Here is a 19,799-nt window from a genome sequence, read left to right as displayed (position 1 = left end):
GGCGGGAAACCTAGGGCCAACCCCATTGGCTGTTAGCTTACCTGGCCAGGTATATAAGGAGGCCAGGTAGCCCTCATTCCTCAGTTCACTTCCCCTTCCAATAAAGAGCTGAACTCACACACCGGCTGGCGTCTCTCTTGCGTCGGACCCACTACACAATAGTGGCGACGAGGATGGGATGCTGCCGACCAAGAGCTGAAGTCACTGGGGAAATGCTCCGCGAGCTGAAGGGAAAGGCATTTTTCCTTCTTCCCCCCACGACCGCCAGCCGAACCGGCAACGCCAAGCGCCACATCCACGACCAACTGCCGCCATGGCTAGAGCCGGACAACCCCGCGAATTCGAGACCCGCCGCCCCGAAACCTGGACCCGTTACCTGGCTCACGTTGAACTGTTCATGCGGTTCAATCAGATATCGGAGGACGGTGCAAAGGCGGCCGCCCTGCTCTGCCTTGGGGGACCAGCACTGCTGGAAGTTGCGGCAAACCTGTTCCCCCAGGAGGCCATCAACACCGTCGCGTACTGAGACCTCGTGGCCAGGCTCAACGCACATTTCAGGCCCCGGCGCTCCAAGGTGGCCGCACAGTCACAATTCGAGAAAAGGGACCAGCGTCCCGACGAGACCGGCGCCAACTTCCTCGCCGCCCTATGGGAAGCTGCCGTCGCTTGCAGGTTCACAAATTTGGAGGAGCGACTACGGGACCGGATGATTTGCGGCCTACGCGACAGGCGGTTGCAGGAGCGCCTGTTCGAAAGAGAGGAGGTCTCTCTCCAGGAAGCCGAGGACGACATCCTAGCCCACGAAGCGGCCTGCGGGGCCGTCCAAGCCTGCCAGGGAACCCGGCCCGGCAACCAGGCAACCAGCGTCCACCGGCAAGGGGCCACAGAGGAGGACGACCTGAGCATCGACCTCCTCCAGCGGAAGTCGACCCCCGACCAGCGAGCCAGACGCCCAGACAGGCCCAGGCCTCCCAGCAACACTGCCGTTCCCCAGAGGTGCGCAGGGTGTGGTGGGAACCACATGTGCAGCCTCTGCAAGTTCCGGTCCGCCACGTGCCGGGCCTGCAAGAAAACAGGCCACATAGCCGCCATCTGCCGTAGCCGCCGCCCCCGAGAGGAGATCCACGAGCTGAAGCCGGAGGAACCGCCATTCAAAGGTACTGGGGCCCCCACCAAAACAAAAATTGGCTATGTCGAGAGCCGGCTGGCCATTAACCACACGGGTAGCCGCCGGCTGCTCAAACCCAAAATTAGATTAACAATCCTTTTGCAAGGTGTCCCTTGCAGCATGGAGCTTGACTCCGGATCAGCGGTCTCGATTATTTCAGACGAGACCCTTAACCACATAATTAGCCGGAGCAAGCAACGGATTAAATTACGGCCTACTAAATTAACCCTGACTGATTTTCAGAATTCGCCGGTCAAGGTGAAGGGGGAGGCCACCATTTCAGTGGGGTTTAAGGGTCGCGAAGGGCACCTGGACGTTGTAGTGGTAGAGGGCCGCAGAGCCAGCCTGGTCGGGCTGGACTGGTTTGAGGCCCTGGGAATCTCAGTATCTGGGATCCATCAGATCCAGGGGGACTCTGTTGAGGCCGTTTGCCAGGAGTTCGCCGACGTCTTTGACGGGTCATTAGGCAAGTACACCGGGGGCCCCATATCGTTCAAGCTTAACTCGAACGTCTCCCCCATTAGGGTCCCCCGTTAGGGTCCGGCCGCAGCGAGTCCCGTTTGCGGTCAAACACAAAATCGAGCGTGAACTAGACAAGTTGGTGGCCCAGGGAATCTTAGAGCCTGTAGATGGAGGGGAGTGGGAAACCCCCATCGTGACCCCCCTCAAATCCAACGGGGAAATAAGGATCTGCGCTGACTATAAGTGCTCGGTGAACCGCGCCCTAAACCCGCATGCTTACCTGGTTCCCGCGGTCAGCCACGTTCTCGCTTCCCTCCAAGGCGGCGCCATTTTTGCAAGGCTCAACCTTGCACAGGCGTACCAGCAACTCACGGTCACTAGGGAAACAGCTGACATCCAAACCATAGTAACCCATAGGGGGGCGTTCCGGGTGAACAGGCTGCAGTTTGGAGTCAGCGTTGCTCCCGGCATTTTCCAGGAGGTTATGGAAAAGACACTCAAGGGCATTCCAGGAGTCTGCCCCTATTTTGATGACATCCTGATCGCAGGAGCATCAGCAGAGGAACTGGCAGGGAGGCTTAGGGAAGTGCTGGCAAGGCTGCGCACAGCTGGCCTCAAACTCAAAAAGGAAAAATGCAGCATAGGCGTTCCTTCCACAGAATTTTTGGGGTTCAGAGTAGACGCCAGGGGAATCCACCCCACAGAATCCAAGGTGAGGGCCATCAAACTAGCACCCACACCCAAGAACAAAGCAGAGCTTCAGGCATTCCTGGGTCTGCTGAATTTCTACCATACATTCCTCCCACACAAGGCAGCCATCGCTGAACCGCTCCACAGGCTGCTAGACAAACAGGCAACATGGGCCTGGACGGCCACCCATGATCAGAGCTTCAAGGCCCTGAAGGCATTGCTGTCGGACAAGTCCACAGTAACCCATTTCATCGAGTCCAAGCCCATTTGTATCGCCTGCGATGCATCCCCTTATGGTGTGGGCGCTGTCCTAAGCCACCTTGAGCCCAACGGGGCACAAGTCCCCATAGCATACTATTCTAGGACACTGTCTGGAGCAGAAAGAAACTACGCCCAAATAGACAAAGAAGCCCTGGCAATCGTGGCAGGAATCAAGAAATTCCACGATTACTTATATGGCAGGGAGTTCACTGTCTTCACGGACCACAAACCACTCCTGGGCCTGTTCACCACAGACAGGCAAACCCCCCAGATTCTGTCCCCCAGGATGCTCCGGTGGTCCATCTTCCTTGCAGCATACAATTGCAAGCTGGTACACAAGCCAGGGAAGGAGATGGGCCACGCAGATGGTCTAAGTAGGCTCCCCCTAGACACACACGACCCAGACCCAGCACCAGCCACACAGATCCTAGCCCTGCAGGAACTACCCGAGTGCCCAGTTCTTGCCAAGGATATTGCCAGCCACACAGCCACAGACAACATCATGGGCAGGGTGCACTCATGGGTTTGCACAGGGTGGCAGGACAAATCCCCGGGACCAGAGTTTCAGGCCTATTTCATTAGACGCGATGAAATCTCCACACACAAAGGGTGCCTCCTTTGGGGTAGCAGGGTCATCATTCCACCCGCACTACGCGCCAGGGTATTGGACTCCTTACACGAAGGGCACCCGGGGGTGGTCAGGATGAAGGCACTGGCTAGGAGCTACCTCTGGTGGCCCGGGTTGGACAAGGAGGTTGAGGATCGGGTCAAGGCCTGTTATACGTGCCAGAGATCCAGGCCAGAAGTGCCACATGCACCAGTACACCGGTGGGAGGCCACACACACGCCATGGTCCCGCATTCACATTGACTATGCGGGGCCATTCCAGGGTCAACTATTTTTAGTAGTGGTGGACAGTCACTCCAAGTGGTTAGAGGTAGTCCCTGTCCCCAACATGACCTCGGGGAGGACAATCCAGGTGCTCAGAGCTCTCTTTGCCACACACGGCCTCCCCGACGTAATTGTGTCTGATAATGGGCCTCAGTTTACTGCTGCTGATTTCCAGGCGTTCTTGAAGGCGAACTGGATTAGGCACGCCACCTCTGCGCCTTTCCATCCATCTACCAACGGGCAGGCCGAACGGATGGTAAGGACGACCAAAGACGCACTCCGGCGCATCATCAGCGGGGACTGGCACCACAGACTGGCCAAATTTTTACTAGCCCAACACACAACACCATGCGTGGCTACCGGCAAGAGCCCAGCAGAACTGCGATGGGGACGGCGCCTCATCACCAAGCTGGACCGCCTACACCCAGACCGGGTAGCAGCCGAAACCGGTAGGGCAACATCACCATCATCACCATCATCACCATCACCACCAGCATCACTACCATCACCATTGCCATCATCACCCACACACAGGGTCCTCAACCTGGGGGACCTGGTCTGGGCAAGGAACTATGGGGCTGGACATCCTTGGGTTCCGGGGACAGTGGTCGGAAAAACAGGACCCCTTTCGTACATTGTAGGGGTGGAGGGGGACAGACGCATAAGGCGACACATCGATCAGCTCAGAGGAAGAGTCCCTGAGCACGTCACACACGCCCCTGAGCGCGTCACACACGTCCCTGAACTCAACGCACACGATCAACAGGAGGACCACACTCCAGGAGGGGTCAACCCAGCTGAGGACGTCACAGGGCAGGGACCAGAGGAGGAGGACTTCCTGATGCCGGCTCCTTGCAGCCCTGCACAAAGGCCTCAGGAACCCACGGTCCAAGCCCAGGGGCCAAGCACACCCAGACGATCCAGCCGTCCACACAGGACACCAGCCTACCTGTCGGACTATGTGTGCAAGTGACCCTCACACAAGGACACCACTGGTTTTTTATATATATACTCATAGTTATAGTAGTTGCATGTTGTTGTTGTTATGTGGGTCTTCTCTAAGGGGGGAGGGGTGTTATGTATGCAGGCATCTGCATAGCAACAGCCATCAGGGGGCGTGGCCTGGACAGTTTCGGCGGGAAACCTAGGGCCAACCCCATTGGCTGTTAGCTTACCTGGCCAGGTATATAAGGAGGCCAGGTAGCCCTCATTCCTCAGTTCACTTCCCCTTCCAATAAAGAGCTGAACTCACACACCGGCTGGCGTCTCTCTTGCGTCGGACCCACTACACAATAGGGGGGATGCTTTGTTTGCATGTGAAAGGTCAATCCATGGTAACACCAAGAAGAGCTGGGAAAGTCTGAAACTTGGAAAACCACTGACAATGGTCCTCTGCTAGATGAATCAAAGGTGTCAGTGGATATAGATTTTCTGAGCTTCTAACATAATAAACAGGGAGCTATACAGAACTGCTTGCTCTTCTATGGATGTGTAGTGAAATTCTGACCCATAATTCCCTTAAAAATTGCACAATCACTGTGTCAGGGCAAGTGTGATGAATTGCACTAAATCATGGAAAGATTATCTAGTGGAGGGCAACATGTTTGGACTGTAGCTCCTAGAATCTGTTGCTTTTCATCATGGTATCTGAGGGTTGATGAGGGATGAGCTCTCCAACAGTTGGAGAGCACCAGGTTGCTTTTCCTACCACAAAAGAGAGGAAGAACTGGCAAGGAATAAACACCAGTGTGCTTCTTTTGTTTTGGCTGTAGTTTAGTTGTACAGTATTCATTTCAGGATTTACTAGGAAAGGTTTGCTTTGCTTCTTAGAATATAAGGAAGAGAGAAATGAAAAGACTTAAAGAGTGAATTGTATTGAGGCAAGGTACAGTGGCTGGCATCTCAGAACACCCACTACACTGTATTTGCTGCCAATTTATTTGTCTAGCTATTATTTCCTTTTCAGTTACAGGGAATCATAAAAAGACAGTGCACACACCCCCTTCCCCTACATTCATGAAGTTCAACCTTTCTTCTTCTTCTTCTTCTTCTTCTTCTTCTTCTTCTTCTTCTTCTTCTTCTTCTTCTTCTTCTTCTTCTTCTTCTTCTTCTTCTTCTTCTTCTTCTTCTTCTTCTTCTTCTTCTTCTTCTTCTTCGCTTTCAGAAAAGTAGAAAAGAGAGAAAGCTGTAGCTAAAAATTCAGAAAACCTCGAGAAATAGAAAGATGATTATGAAACTTTTTGGTGAAAAATGACTATGGCAGCCATATGATTTAAGGAGTGCTCTAGAACTGAAAACAGATACATAAGGTGGCCCCAATACTGTCACTGGGATGAGTGTGTTTAATTCAAAGCCAAGAGTTTGGCATTTAAAGAGAAGGAGTGCAGGAAATAACCTGGCACAAGTTTCAAAAAGAGAATGGGGGATGCTTTTTTAAAAAAATCTATTTACCTATGAACAACTATAGGTAGTCCTCGACTTATGATCACAATTCAGCCCAAAATTTCTGTTGCTAAGCAAGACAAATAAGTGAGTCATTCCCCATTTTATGATCTTTTTGTGCCATGCTGGTTAATCAAGAGAGTTGTTAAGTGAATCTGGCTTCCCCCATTGATTTTGCTCATCAAAAGATCCCTAAGAACATTGCAAATGACAATCCCAAGACCCCGGGATGTGCAACTACTGTAAAAAAAAACATGCCGCTTGCCAAGCACCAGTAGTTTGAGTATGTGACTGCAGTGGTGACGCTGCAATGGTCAGAAGTGTGAAAAGTGGTTACAAGTCACTTTTTCCAATGCCATTGTAACTTTGAATAGTCATTAAACATTTTTTTATGAATTGAAAACTACCTGAAATATAAAGAGTATATCTACCTGCATTGGATATCAGTAAGGCTTACAATTAAAAGTTCATCACTGAGTCTTTCTCTCTCCTGATCTACCCAGGGTGCAAACGTGTCATTGTAAATGCTTTTATCTGCCACGTTCCCACAATGTTGCCTTCATCTTCTCCCCAACCCACATTCCAGACAGGTTTAAGATATCTTTAGCTGTGTCAGTGGTCGAGCAATGTTTTCCCTTTTAAACTGTCAACAAGCCATGACAGTTTTACCACGGTACAATCTGATGTGCTTCGTTAACCGTTTGTCAGCAGCCCGACTACTAAGCACTTTGGCTGATGCAACCCTCTTTGGAATAACACTAAAACCCATGTTCAGGTACACCCTGAGTGACAGTGGACAGGCAACAGATGGTACAGTGAAAGAGAGAGAGAGAGAAAGAGAGAGAGGGAGAGCTATTTCATGGAACTCTCCCATGCCATCAGCTGCTTAAAGCATCAATTGTTCAGGCTGATTCTGATCTTCAAACTGGAAGTTGGCTCAGAGTCATGGAAAGAGTTGGGCAAACCAGTTATACCTGCTACTTCCTGGTACAACTACCCCATATACTGTGTTCAGAAGAGAGTGGGTTTAGCCCTCTTCTGGAAGAATACTTAACTCACATTCAAAAGCTTTTTGGGTGGCAGTCAATAAGTACTGAGGCTGGTTTGTGTGTGAAGTGGCAGAAAAAAGGAGCTGGCTAATGGAATTCCCTCACTTCTGCCAGCTCTTGTTCAGGCTGCCACTATTTAGTTTGATTCAGCTCTCCAAGTGAGTGATCAGCTTACAGAATTGGCCACAAAGAGCCACTCTTCCCCCTCGTTAGCCATCTATTCCAGCCTAGGCAGCTGATGCTGAGATATGGCTAACCTGATGGCTTTAATTATCAGTCAAAATCATCACCAATCAGAGAAATACTGTTGTTGGCAAGTGATTTTCCCTCAGGATGATGACACTGAGAAACGGAGGAGAGGGCGGCCTTGTATGCGTGAGAAATAATTGTAGCATTCACCAGCTGCAAACCAGAACTGAGACAATGAGAAGTTGTGAAGAAAACAGCAAAAAACCTATGTCAGTTTAGTTTTCAGGTGGCTCACAAATGAGTGGAGAGGTGTTCATTTGAGAGAGGAGAATATAGGAGTCTTCCCCATAAAGTCAGTAATGTGCTTTCTTACCATCCTCAAAGAAGGATAAGAATATGACATTTGTAACAGAGTTGGAAGGGACCTTGGACCACCACCATCCCTGCTCTCTCAGGAGACCTATACTATTTCTGACAGATGGCTGTCTAGTCTTTTCTTTAAAGCCTCCACCCACAATTTCTGAAAGCAATTTGTTCTGAAGGTTAATTTTTAAAGAGCCAGCATTCCAAATAAGGCATAGGCAAAGGAAGGAGAACAGTGTTATGTGTTATATGTCCTTTCTCTCACATTCCTCCTCAAGCTAATCCCTCCTTAAGTAACACCAGCTGCCTGCAATTAGTGCAGGTTCGCGTCCCACCAGGCTCAAGGTTGACTCAGCCTTCCATCCTTCTGAGGTAGGTAAAATGAGGACCCAGACTGTTGGGGGCAATTAAGCTGACTTTGTAATAATGCCGCTTGGGGGGTGTATGAAAGCCCTAATAAGCAGGCATATACATAGAATGAAGGCTACTGCTAAGCTTGTAAGCCGCCCTGAGTCTTCGGAGAAGGGCGGGATATAAATGGAATTAAAATAAATAAAAATAAATAAATTTTTCTCACTGTTAGGAATTTCCTCCTTAGTTCTAGATTGCTTCTCTCCTTGGTTAGTTTCCATCCATCTATCAGCTGAAATAGGGCTATATAGAATAGGTTTATAGATAGATTTGTGCCAATATCACACATACGTAAACATTAGTTTACCTCTACAAATGACATAAAACACTGGTTGTGGACAGTGTTTTGCTTTGTTTTGTTTTTGCCGCTATCTCTAACATTCACATTTTGTACAGGGTTTTATATGCAACTTTTTCTAGCTAATGCATTTTTAGACTCAGGTTTTAGTTTAGTTTAGTTTTATTAAATTTATATGCCGCCCTTCTCCCTGAGGACTCAGGGTGGCTCACAACAATAAAAATTAAAAAACATAGAGTAAAAAATTTAAAAGAGAATTAAACAATAAATGCAAAATTACAAAACAATTTAACCCAATAAAAAGCCTAATTAAAAATCGTAGTCAGTCCAGGCCCGCTTGTTCGAACAACCAGGTCTTCAGGTCACGGTGGAAGAACCGAAGGTCAGGGGCCATCCGCAGCTCCGGAGGCAACTCATTCCAGAGGGTCGGCGCACCCACAGAGAAGGTTGTCCCCCTGGGGGTCGCCAGCCGGCATTGCCTGGCCAACGGAACCCTGAGGAGGCTGACTCTGTGGGAGCGAACCGGGCAATGGGAGGTTGACAATGGCAGGAGGTGGTCTCGCAAGTACCCGGGGCCTAAGCCATGTAGGGTTTAAAGGTTATTACCAGCACCTTGAATCGCACTCGATTTGAAGCCAAGAATTATTTGCGGACAGTCATTAGTGCACTTGGTGGCTTCATGTCAACTTATGCCAGGATAAATTCTGTTTTGAGAGAAATAAATCCATTATGGGTTCTTTTACCACTTTTGGAATCAGAGAAAGGAGAATCAGACACTCCTTGAACTACCATCTAAAATAGGAATCTACTTCATTTACGTCATGGCATCTCAGAGAACAGTGTGATGCACGCAAGTTTCTTTTAGCCATCTGATGTTCTGCATATTTGGTTGAACTTTAGTTATTTTCAAAAGATGAATCTTTGGAATATGCATAATTAAAGATAACATTTAGCATTCAACAGAAGCTCTTGCATAAGGCTGTGCCAGGCTATAAACAAGTGCTTCATGCAGTACGTTGAACTGAGCAAGGCATCTCTCCTTGTAACACTGATTTAACCCTCTTATCTAGAAGCCTTAGCACAACTGTTCCCCAGGATATCTTCTTCTGTGTGGGGCACACATTGCCACTTCACTTTGCTGGAAGTCCTAGTGGGAATTTTATCTATGCATGAATATGTGTGCACAAACTCGTGGGAAGAACTTTGGAACTGCCATGCTGAGACTTTCAGAGCCACAGCTGCTTCAACAGAGGAACTTTGTTCATGACAGCTTGCTTTGCAAAGTGCTCCTTCAAATGCTCTGTTCAGTCACTTTGCATGATGGGGAATCTACTTTATTTCCTGAAGTTCAAAAATAAGCATAAAATCTACTTGGCATTATCTGGGAAAATCTTACCACATTCAAGGATGTTGCATGAAGACTGGGCAACAATAATACATGAAGGCATCTAATACATCTTTGGTGTGAAACAGCAATGATAGCTGTGGACATATGAAAAGCAGGTCGAATTCCTTTCCTCTTCACATTCATGAATGTACCTTGCTTTATCTTTATCCCATTACTGCTGCTATATTTCTTTGGACTATAATAGTTGGTATCTACCAAGAGCCAGAAGGCATTTATTTGCCTACAATCTTCTCTGATAGGTATCAAAAAGAAGATTTGTCAGCCAACCATTTCAAATTATTTCCAAAGACCACTGGGTCTTTTTACAAGTTTAGACTTCCAATTAAGATCATGCTAGGAATGCAATCAAATATCTCAGTACTCACGTTAATTATGTCCTCAGGGTAAGTTATAACATCTTTATTTGATTTTGAGAAGTAGGTTGTTGTTACAGTTTGTTTGCTATTATTGTTTGTCCACTCCATCTAATAAAACAAAATGTTAGGGACAGTTTTTTGGTGGGTTTTCTATTTGTCAACTGTTATCAAGAAAACCTGATGGAGAGACTATGAGAGCTTTTGTTACAACTATTATGCAAAAAAGGGAGATGAAAATGAAACATTTTCCAATAATTAGCAACTTGAGGCCATCTCTGTCCCAGATTATTGGTAGCCTGCTGTGCTGCATAATGCTCAGGATTTTTACTGGTTGTTGCTGCATGCCCAACCAATTTATTTATCCTCCATTGTCTGGATCTGAGCCATGGAAATGTATGTATCACTTTGGGAATATAAGAAAGATGATTTCACTTGGGCTTATAGCATGCTGGACAAGTATCAAGTGGTACATATTATGACAGTTTGATACTCTCCCCCAAATCGGCCATCTGCCTGACTTTACAGGGGTCCAAAAATAACATCTCAGAATGATGACAGTGTTTGATATTCTCAAATTAATCTAGTTTAGAGTTGCATTAGTTGCCTCAGAGAACTGTAATTCCTAGATGGTTCTCTAGATGATATCTGGCTTTTGAATTGCACGGGGCTGTTACGCCGAAGCTGTTCTCCATCCAAAAGCAAGTTATCTTGTCATTATTATTTTTCTTGCAGTTATTATTTCTATTTGTTTATGCCATTGTTTTTCCCGTATCAATTTAGTCATTTCAACAAGCCATTTTCCATTTCACGACTCCCTATTAAATTCAGCCTGAGATATTGGCAATTTATCTCAGAGTGTGTAATGGTATTTTGTCTCCTGTTTGTTAAAGGGGTTTTATTTATATGGGGAAACTGCCTGTGCCCTTTCCTACTTAGTGTCTAAGCAAAAAGGACTGTTTTTCCTTAAGTTTTCCTGACAGCATGACCTTCATATTCATTTCAGTAGAGAAAATGGAAACATACATAGCTAGTCGCTCTTCGCTTTTGTTGATGACCCTGCCTTTTTTTTCTGTCACAGTGGTCCATGAGAGATCCTATGTGCACCAGAACATATATCCCACTAAAAATTGGGTTGTTTCCTTCTGATCTTCTCTTTGTTACCTTCCCATTTCTCCTACTGATTTTGTAAAACATTGAAAACTGCACTGATAACCAGCCAGTACAAAGTGAAATAATACTGTGATTCCAAGCGCTTGAAATGAATGAATCCCCGAAGGACAAATACTTTGTGCAACACCTAGCTGTTGATTCGTGTCTAATTTGTGATTTTCTGTCATCTTCAGACTCTTCTAAATAGGCCAAGTCATTCTCATTCTATCTGGAGAAACAGAAGAGGTGAAGAAAGAAAAGAAGAGGGATATGGCACAAAGAAAAGAAGATCCAATGCCTAATGTGAAGTAACATAAAGCTGACCTAGCTTTGACTAGGATTTGCAAACTAAAAGTACTAGTAGGAAGAAGAACAAAACAAGAGAGAATCTATATTTAGGTAGTCCTTGACTTACAACCATTCATTTAATGTCCTATTCAAAGTTATAATGCCCCTAAAAAGTAACTTGCAACCAGTCTTCACACTGGTTGTAAACATCACAGAGTGCCACAGTCACAGGATCAAAATTTGGGCACTTGGCAACTGAATAACAGAATAACAGAGTTGGAAGGGACCTTGGAGTTCTTCTAGTCCAATCTCCTGCTCAAGCAGGAAACTCTAAACCATTTCAGACAAATGGCTGTTCAGTCTCTTTTGAAACACTTCCAGTGTTGGAGCATTCACAACTTCTGGAAGCAAGTCGTTCAGGAAATTTCTATTTAGTTCTAGGTTGCTTCTCTCTTTTTTCCAAAGACTTTAGTTGCTTTGGAAAATAGCTTGACCAGCCTCTTCTATGTGGCAGCCCCTCAAATATTGGAACACTGATATCATGTCACCCCTAGTCCTTTTTTTCACTAGACTAAACATACGCAATTCATGCACTCTCTGTATGTCTCCTAATCACCTTTGTTGCTCTTCTCTGTACTCTTTCTAGAGTCTCAACATCCTTTTTTATATCAAGATGACCAAACCTGGGTGGTCTTACCAAGGGGTTATAAAGTGGTATTAATACTTTACGTGATCTTGATTTTATATCTCTATTAATGCAGCCTAGGACTGTGTTGGCTTTTTTGGCACATTGCTGGCTCATATTGAAGTGATTGTCCACTAGTTCATGAGGAGATCACCATTTGCATTTCCACCTGGCTTTTGACTAGTCAATGGGGGAAGCCAGATTCGCTTAACAGCCATAGCAAAAAATATAGTAAAATTAAGCACAATTCATTTAATGACAGCATCACCTAGTGATGGAATGTCTGGTCCCAATTTTGGTTGTGAGTTAAAAGCTACCTGTATTAAGGCTAGGAGATTTCTGCTTTAATTTCTCTATGTCATCTTGTATATTAATTATTTTAAGTCATTACCAACTGCAAAATAATGTTGATATAACTGATCTACCTTACTAGATAAAGAATTAGGGGGAAAAATGTGGAACTCTGCTGCTCATTCATGTTGATGGCTACAAGAATTCTATATGCCTAGAAATGGACAGAAGGTTTGAAAAGATGATGGAACTGGCAGAGATGGAGAAGCTGACTGCATTAATTAGGGACAACAATGTAAATAGCTTTGTGGTTATTTGGAAACCACTTCTGGATTTTCTGCATGAAATTTTCAGATTTTATTCATTTATTTTATTTATTTAATTGGATTTGTATACCGCCCTTTCCCGAAGGACTCAGGGTGGTTAACAGGGTAATTAAAACAAGAAATACAAAAATTAAAAACAATTAAAAAGATTATAACAGTCCCTAAAAAAGTAAAAAACCCCAATTAAAATTAGAATTAAAATTCTCAGCCTGGACCAGAGAGCTCGAAGAGCCAGGTCTTCAGGTCCCGGCGGAATGAACGGAGGTCGGGGGCAGTCCTCAGCTCCACAGGCAGCTGGTTCCAGAGGGCAGGCACACCCACTGAGAAGGCCCTCCCCCTGGGTGTTACCCGCCGGCAATGTTTTACCGGCGGCACCCTGAGAAGACCCTCCCTATGGGAGCGCACTGGACGAAGGGAACTTGATGCTGGCAGCAGGTGTTCCCTCAGATATCCCGGACCCAAGCCATTTAGGGCTTTATAGGTCATTACCAGCACCTTGAATCTCACCCGGAGGGCAACCGGAAGCCAATGCAGCTCGCGGAGTAGAGGTGTTACATGGGAGTATTGGGAAACCCCCATCACAACTCACGCGACCGCATTCTGCACCAGCTGAAGCCTCCGAGTGGTCCTCAAGGGCAGCCCCATGTAGAGAGCGTTGCAGTGGTCTAAACGGGAGGTCATGAGCGCATGAGTGACTGTGCGTAGGGCATCTCGGTCCAGGTAGGGTCGCAACTGGTGCACCAGGCAAACCTGGGCAAAAGCCCCCCTGGTCACGGCTCCTATATGGTCTTCAAAATTGAGCCGGGAGTCAAGGAGGATGCACAAGTTGCGAGCCCTATCAAAAGGGGGTAACACCTCACCCCCATCGTTAAAGGTGGAATAATCTGGTTGACCTGAGGTGCCGATATGCACAGCCACTCAGTCTTGGCAGGATTGAGACGAAGCCTGTTTCTCCCCATCCAGACCTGGACCGCCTCCAGGCAATGGGACATCACAGCAAGGGCATCGCTGGGTTGGTTCGGGGTGGAAAGAAAAAGTTGGGTATCATCAGCGTACTGATGATACCCCACCCCGAAACCACGAATGATCTCACCCAGTGGCTTCATATAGATGTTGAACAGGAGGGGCGAGAGAACCGACCCCTGAGGGGCTCCACAAACAAGAGGCCTCGGGGTGGATCTCTGCCCTCCCGTCAACACTGATTGCAAGCGGCCCAGAAGATAGGAGGAGAACCACTGTAAAATGGTACCTCCCACTCCCAACACCCTGAGACGCCGCAGTAGGATACCATGGTCGATGGTATCAAAAGCCGCTGAGAGATCTAATAGGACTAGGACAGAGGAACAAACCCTTTCCTGAGCCCGCCAAAGATCATTCACCAGCGCGACCAATGCCGTCTCCGTGCTGTGTCCGGGCCTGAAACCCGATTGGTACGGGTCCAGATAATCAGTTTCCTCCAGGAACAGAGGAAGCTGATGCGCCACCACACTCTCAACAACCTTTGCCAAAAGCGAAGGTTGGAGACTGGACGATAATTATTTAAAACAGCCGGGTCCAGGGCAGGCTTTTTGAGGAGGGGTCTCACCACCACCTCCTTCAAGGCGGCAGGGAAGACACCCTCCTTCAAAGAAGCAGTTATTACTGCCTGGAACCAGCCTCGTGTCTCCTCCTGGGCCGCATAAACCAGCCAGGAGGGGCACGGATCCAACAAACAGGTGGTGGTGCTCAGCCTCCCCATGATCCTGTCCACATCATCAGGGGAAACAGGATCAAACTCAGTCCAGATAACATGCTCAAGACCGTCCAATTCCTCCACGTCAGACTCTTCCCACTCAGAGTCCAGACCGGTCTGGATCTGAGCGATTTTGTCCACCAGATGATGACTAAACTCCTCGGCTCATCCCCATAAGGGATCCTCCGTCACCTCCTGGTTAAGGAGGGAGCGAGTCACCCTAAACAGGGCGGCCGGGCGATTATCTGCTGACATGATGAGGGCAGCGAAGTAATTAGACCTCACCGTCCTTATCGCTGCAAGATAAGACCTTATAAAGGTTCTTAACTGCAATCGGTCAGATTCAGATCGGCTGGATCTCCAACCGCTCTCTAGACCCCGTCTCCGATGCTTCATCTCCCGGAGCTCCACAGAGAACCACGGAGCCCAACGGGATCTGCGCCGGGTCAGAGGTCACAAGGGTACAACACAGTCAAATGCCCTGGCGGCCGCCCTTTCCCAGGCATCCACCAGGGCATCGACTGGGCTGTGGGTGAGGGCGATGGGTATAGACCCAAGCACCATATGGAACCGTTCCGGGTCCATTAGGCGCCTGGGGCGGAACCACCTGGTCGGTTCCACAGCCCAGCAGTGGGGGGTGGCATAACGGAAGACCAGCCGCAGGAGATAATGATCTGACCATGACAGGGGAACAATGGTTGATGAACCCCCTCCCAGATCATCCAACCACTGTCCAGACAGGAACACCAGGTTGAGAGTATGATCCCCCACATGAGTCGGGCCCTGAATTACTTGGGTCAGGCCCATGGCTGTCATGGAAGCCATGAACTCCCGAGCTAACTCAGACAACCCTCCCAGTGAAGGCAGGTTGAAGTCACCCAGAACTATAAGCCTGGGGAACTCCACCGCCAACCCTGAGAGAGTGTCGAGCAGCTCGGGCAGGGCTGTTGCCACACAGCTGGCGCCAGGTATGTGAGCAACAAGCCCAACTGAGCCCGAGGACCACATCTCAAGAGGAGGGATTCACTCCCGGCCATCTGGACAATGGTGGCCTCCCGCGGGCATAAAGTCTCCCGGACAACCACCACCACCCCTGCCCTGAGCCCGTGGCTGATGTAGCACACAGAAACCTGGAGGGCATAACTCGGTCAGAGGAACCCCTCCCTCTGAGCCCAACCAAGTCTCCGTAATGCACTCCAGATCCGCACATTCCTCCTCGATCAAGTCCTGAATGAGGGGAGCCTTGTTAACGACGGATCTGGCGTTAAAATAAACCAGCCTAAGCTCAGGGACCTGATCACCCTCATCCCTGGGCAAAAGGGTGCTAACCGGAGGGTCGGAGCATGCCACCGCTCGAAGACAGCAGGGGCGCGATCCCAGATGTTGATATGGCCCTCTGTGCAACCACCTGCTGCCATTCCCTATCGTCATGGGGATTTGAAGCCCCACCCCAACATTCACAGAACCAGCAGCCTCCACCCCCAACCCCGTCCTGTCAGGACCCCTAACAGGCCCAGACTGAGTGCCGGTTAATGATTCCCTCCCCACCCTCCTATCCCTCCCCCTCCCTAACCTTTTAAAAAAACCGGCTAAAAAATGTATCAGGGGCCTCTTAGCGCGTCTCAACTCGAGGCCCCTATCTAAGCCCAGATTTTGAAAATTAAGCCAGTTAATGTTATAAAGATGGCTGGTGGTTATTATTTGGTATAACTAAAATGCTGGTGTCTGATATTTCCTATTTTTCCATTGTCTTTATTTCTATGTGTAATATATAAATTTACACAAATATGAGCTGCCACTGCTGTGGCTATTGCCTGTAGATGGCCTTGGGCTAGGCTGAAACAGGAAATAAGATTTGTCCCATGTCTGGGACTAAGCAAGTGTATTCTGAATGCTTAACAAACATTTAACATATATATATAACACCAGCTGCCTGCAATTAGTGCAGGTTCGCATCCCACCAGGCTCAAGGTTGACTCAGCCTTCCATCCTTCCGAGGTAGGTAAAATGAGGACCCAGATTGTTGGGGGCAATAAGATGACTTTGTAATAATGCCGCTTGGGGTGTGTGTGAAAGCCCTAACAAGCAGGCATATACATAGAATGAAGGCTACTGCTAAGCTTGTAAGCCACCCTGAGTCTTCGGAGAAGGGTGGGATATAAATTATATATATATCAAAACGTCTTTTAATTAAATGGATCTTGGGTGTCACTGATAAGGTCTCTCTCTCTCTGTGTCTGTATGTATATATATATATATATATATATATATATATATATATATATATATATATATATATATATATATATATATATATATATATATATATATATATATACATACAGACACAGAGAGAGAGAGACCTTATCAGTGACACCCAAGATCCATTTAATTAAAAGACGTTTTGATCAATCTCCCATTTCTATGTTCTACATTTTTATGTTCACTACTGAACCTAGAGTAAATAAAATGGAGGTATCATCCCTCAAATCCAAGAAAAGAAAGATGAGTCTCCACCTGACCAGAACTGGAATAGGACCAACAAGTTGCCTACTATATTGTAATACAGTTTGAGGAACTGTTTGAGGAACAGAGGAACAAATGGAAAAGTATTACCATGCTCAACCTGACAAAGCTGCCATTGGCTGGTCAGATGATTGGCATTCACCTGGATCGTTCAGTCACTCAACTGAGCATCCCAAACTCCCAGGGAGGTTAAGACCCGGAATAGACAGCTTTCTCTCTGACAAAAAACACTGTCAGCAGACAGCTCCTGAAGATTTTAAAAAAGTTGAAACAGCTTCTCCAATGTCCTTTTGAAAAAAACAACAACACAGAAACTTGTTTTACCATTATTTAATCAAGCTCTTCAGTAGTAATACATCATATACATATTGGAGAAAATGGATAGCAATCCTAATAAATAATTATTTCTATTTCATAAAATCATCTAAAAGACTATTTCCACTATATTTCATAGCATATTTTACAGCACAAAATGATTGGTGTTTGTTTGCTGTTTTATTTTTAAAGCTGTAGTCAGGAGGAGGAAGAGAACCCAGGATTCACTTGATATTTGTGTTCTGCTGTTGCTACATTGCAGTAGAGGCAGAACTAGATTGCTTTTATGTAAGGACATGTACGTGTGTCTATGTGTGTGTTTTGCAGCAGCTGTGAAGGGTGAATTGGGGGAATGTCAATTGGATGGATGTTATCTACTGAAATATGGTTGAGTAGGCCATTTTTTAAATCATTTTTCTAAGATGCCATTAAGCTGGTATGTGTGTTTAGAATGGGTGCAGTTTGTTGGAAGATTTTAGTATCATTAAAGGAGAATATTTGTAGCTCAGGGTTCTAATGAAGGGTCCTTGGAACTCTCTGTGGTTGTTTGCTTTCTTGCAGATGTTTGATTATCCAAACTAGGTAATATCAATGCCAACTCAACAATGTCAGCACTGATGCATAGTTTGTGTAATGAAACATCTGCAAGAAAACAACCATCTTGTAACACTACTGCTGTGTGAGTTGCTTTGGCTGCCTGTGTGCTTCCAGATGCAGTTCAAGTTGCTGGTTGTCATCTTTAAAGCCCTTCATGCCTTGGGACTGGGTCCATTTTCTCCAGTCATTTCTACCCATCCAGTTCAATCTGGCAGATTGGGCACATTGTGGGCTCCATCAGACAAGAAATATCAGCTGATGGAGACTAAGAGATGTCCTTTCTCTGCCTTAGTCCCGGGAACATTCTCCCTCAGAGATTAGGAGGACGCCGACTTCATTGGCCTTTTATAAGGTCCTGAAAACTTGGTAATGTTTCTGGGCCTGGGACCCCAAGTGTGTTAAGGGCCCTGGGTTTTTTGGCTACATTAACACCTATGGTAATGGTTTTAATTAGCAATCATATATATTTATTTTGCATTGTTTAAATTGTTTTTATGATGTACACTGCCCAGAGTCACTTACTGAGATGGGGTACTATAGAAATCAAATAAGAATGCAACAAATAAATCTGCTGTGAAAGATTGGCTGCAATCCTTAGATACAGCCACTGCCCTGTCTTTGAGGATGCTTTGAGGATGCATCAGAAAATCTGAGCAAGAGATAATTGCAGAATAAAGTATGGATCACGTTTAAAGTTTGGTTCTGTCCCTCGTGGGTATTTTTCTTTCCTTTAGTTTCTAGCTGTTTCAACCTCCCCATCCACAGCCTGTGCTCAGAAACAGAACTACCATGGCTTGTTGTTGTTAGTTGCGAAGTCGTGTCCAACCCATCGCGACCCTATGGACAACGTTCCTCCAGGCCTTCCTGTCCTCTACCATCTTCTGGAGTCCATTTAAGCTCACGCCTACTGCTTCAGTGACTCCATCCAGCCACCTCATTCTCTGTCATCCCCTTCTTCTATTGCCCTCAACCTTTCCCAGCATTAGGCTCTTCTCCAGTGAGTCCTTCCTTCTCATTAGGTGGCCAAAGTATTTGAGTTTTAGCTTCAGGATCTGGCCTTCTACAGTAAAGAGCAGTCAGGGTTGATCTCCTCTAGGACTGACCGGTTTGATCGCCTTGCAGTCCAAGGGACGCGCAGGAGTCTTCTCCAGCACCATAGTTCAAAGGCCTCAATTCTTTGGCGCTCAGCCTTTCTTATGGTCCAACTTTCACTGCCATACATTGCAACTGGGAAGACCATAGCCTTGACTATACGCACTTTTGTTGACAGGGTGATGTCTTTGCTTTTTAGTATGCTGTCTAGATTTGCCATTGCTTTCCTCCCGAGGAGCAAGCGTCTTTTAATTTCTTGGCTACAGTCCCCATCTGCAGTGATCTTGGAGCCCAGGAAAATAAAATCTGTCACTACCTCCATTTCTTCCCCATCTATTTGCCAGGAATTGAGAGGGCCAGATGCCATGATCTTGGTTTTCTTAATGTTTAGTTTCAACCCAAGTTTTGCACTCTCCTTCTTCACTCGCAACAAGAGGCTCTTTAGTTCCTCTTCACTTTCTGCCATTAGAGTGGTATCATCTGCATATCTTAGGTTGTTGATGTTTCTTCCGGCAATCTTAATTCCAACTTTTGATTCATCTAGCCCTGCCTTTCTCATGATGTGCTCTGCATATAAGTTAAATAGGCAAGGCGACAGTATACAGCCTTGCCGGACTCCTTTCCCAATTTTGAACCAATCAGTGGTTCCGTGTCCAGTTCTCACTGTTGCTTCTTGGTCTGCATATAGGTTTCTCAAGAGACAAATAAGATGGTCTGGTACGCCCATCTCTTTAAGGACTTGCCACAGTTTGTTATGATCCACACAATCAAAGGCTTTAGGATAGTCGCTACCATGGCTACATTTTGGAA

This window comes from Vipera berus (assembly GCF_964194415.1).
Source record: "Vipera berus genome assembly, chromosome: 1".
NCBI lineage: Eukaryota > Metazoa > Chordata > Lepidosauria > Squamata > Viperidae > Vipera > Vipera berus.
Note: the sequence above shows the minus strand (reverse complement) of the source record.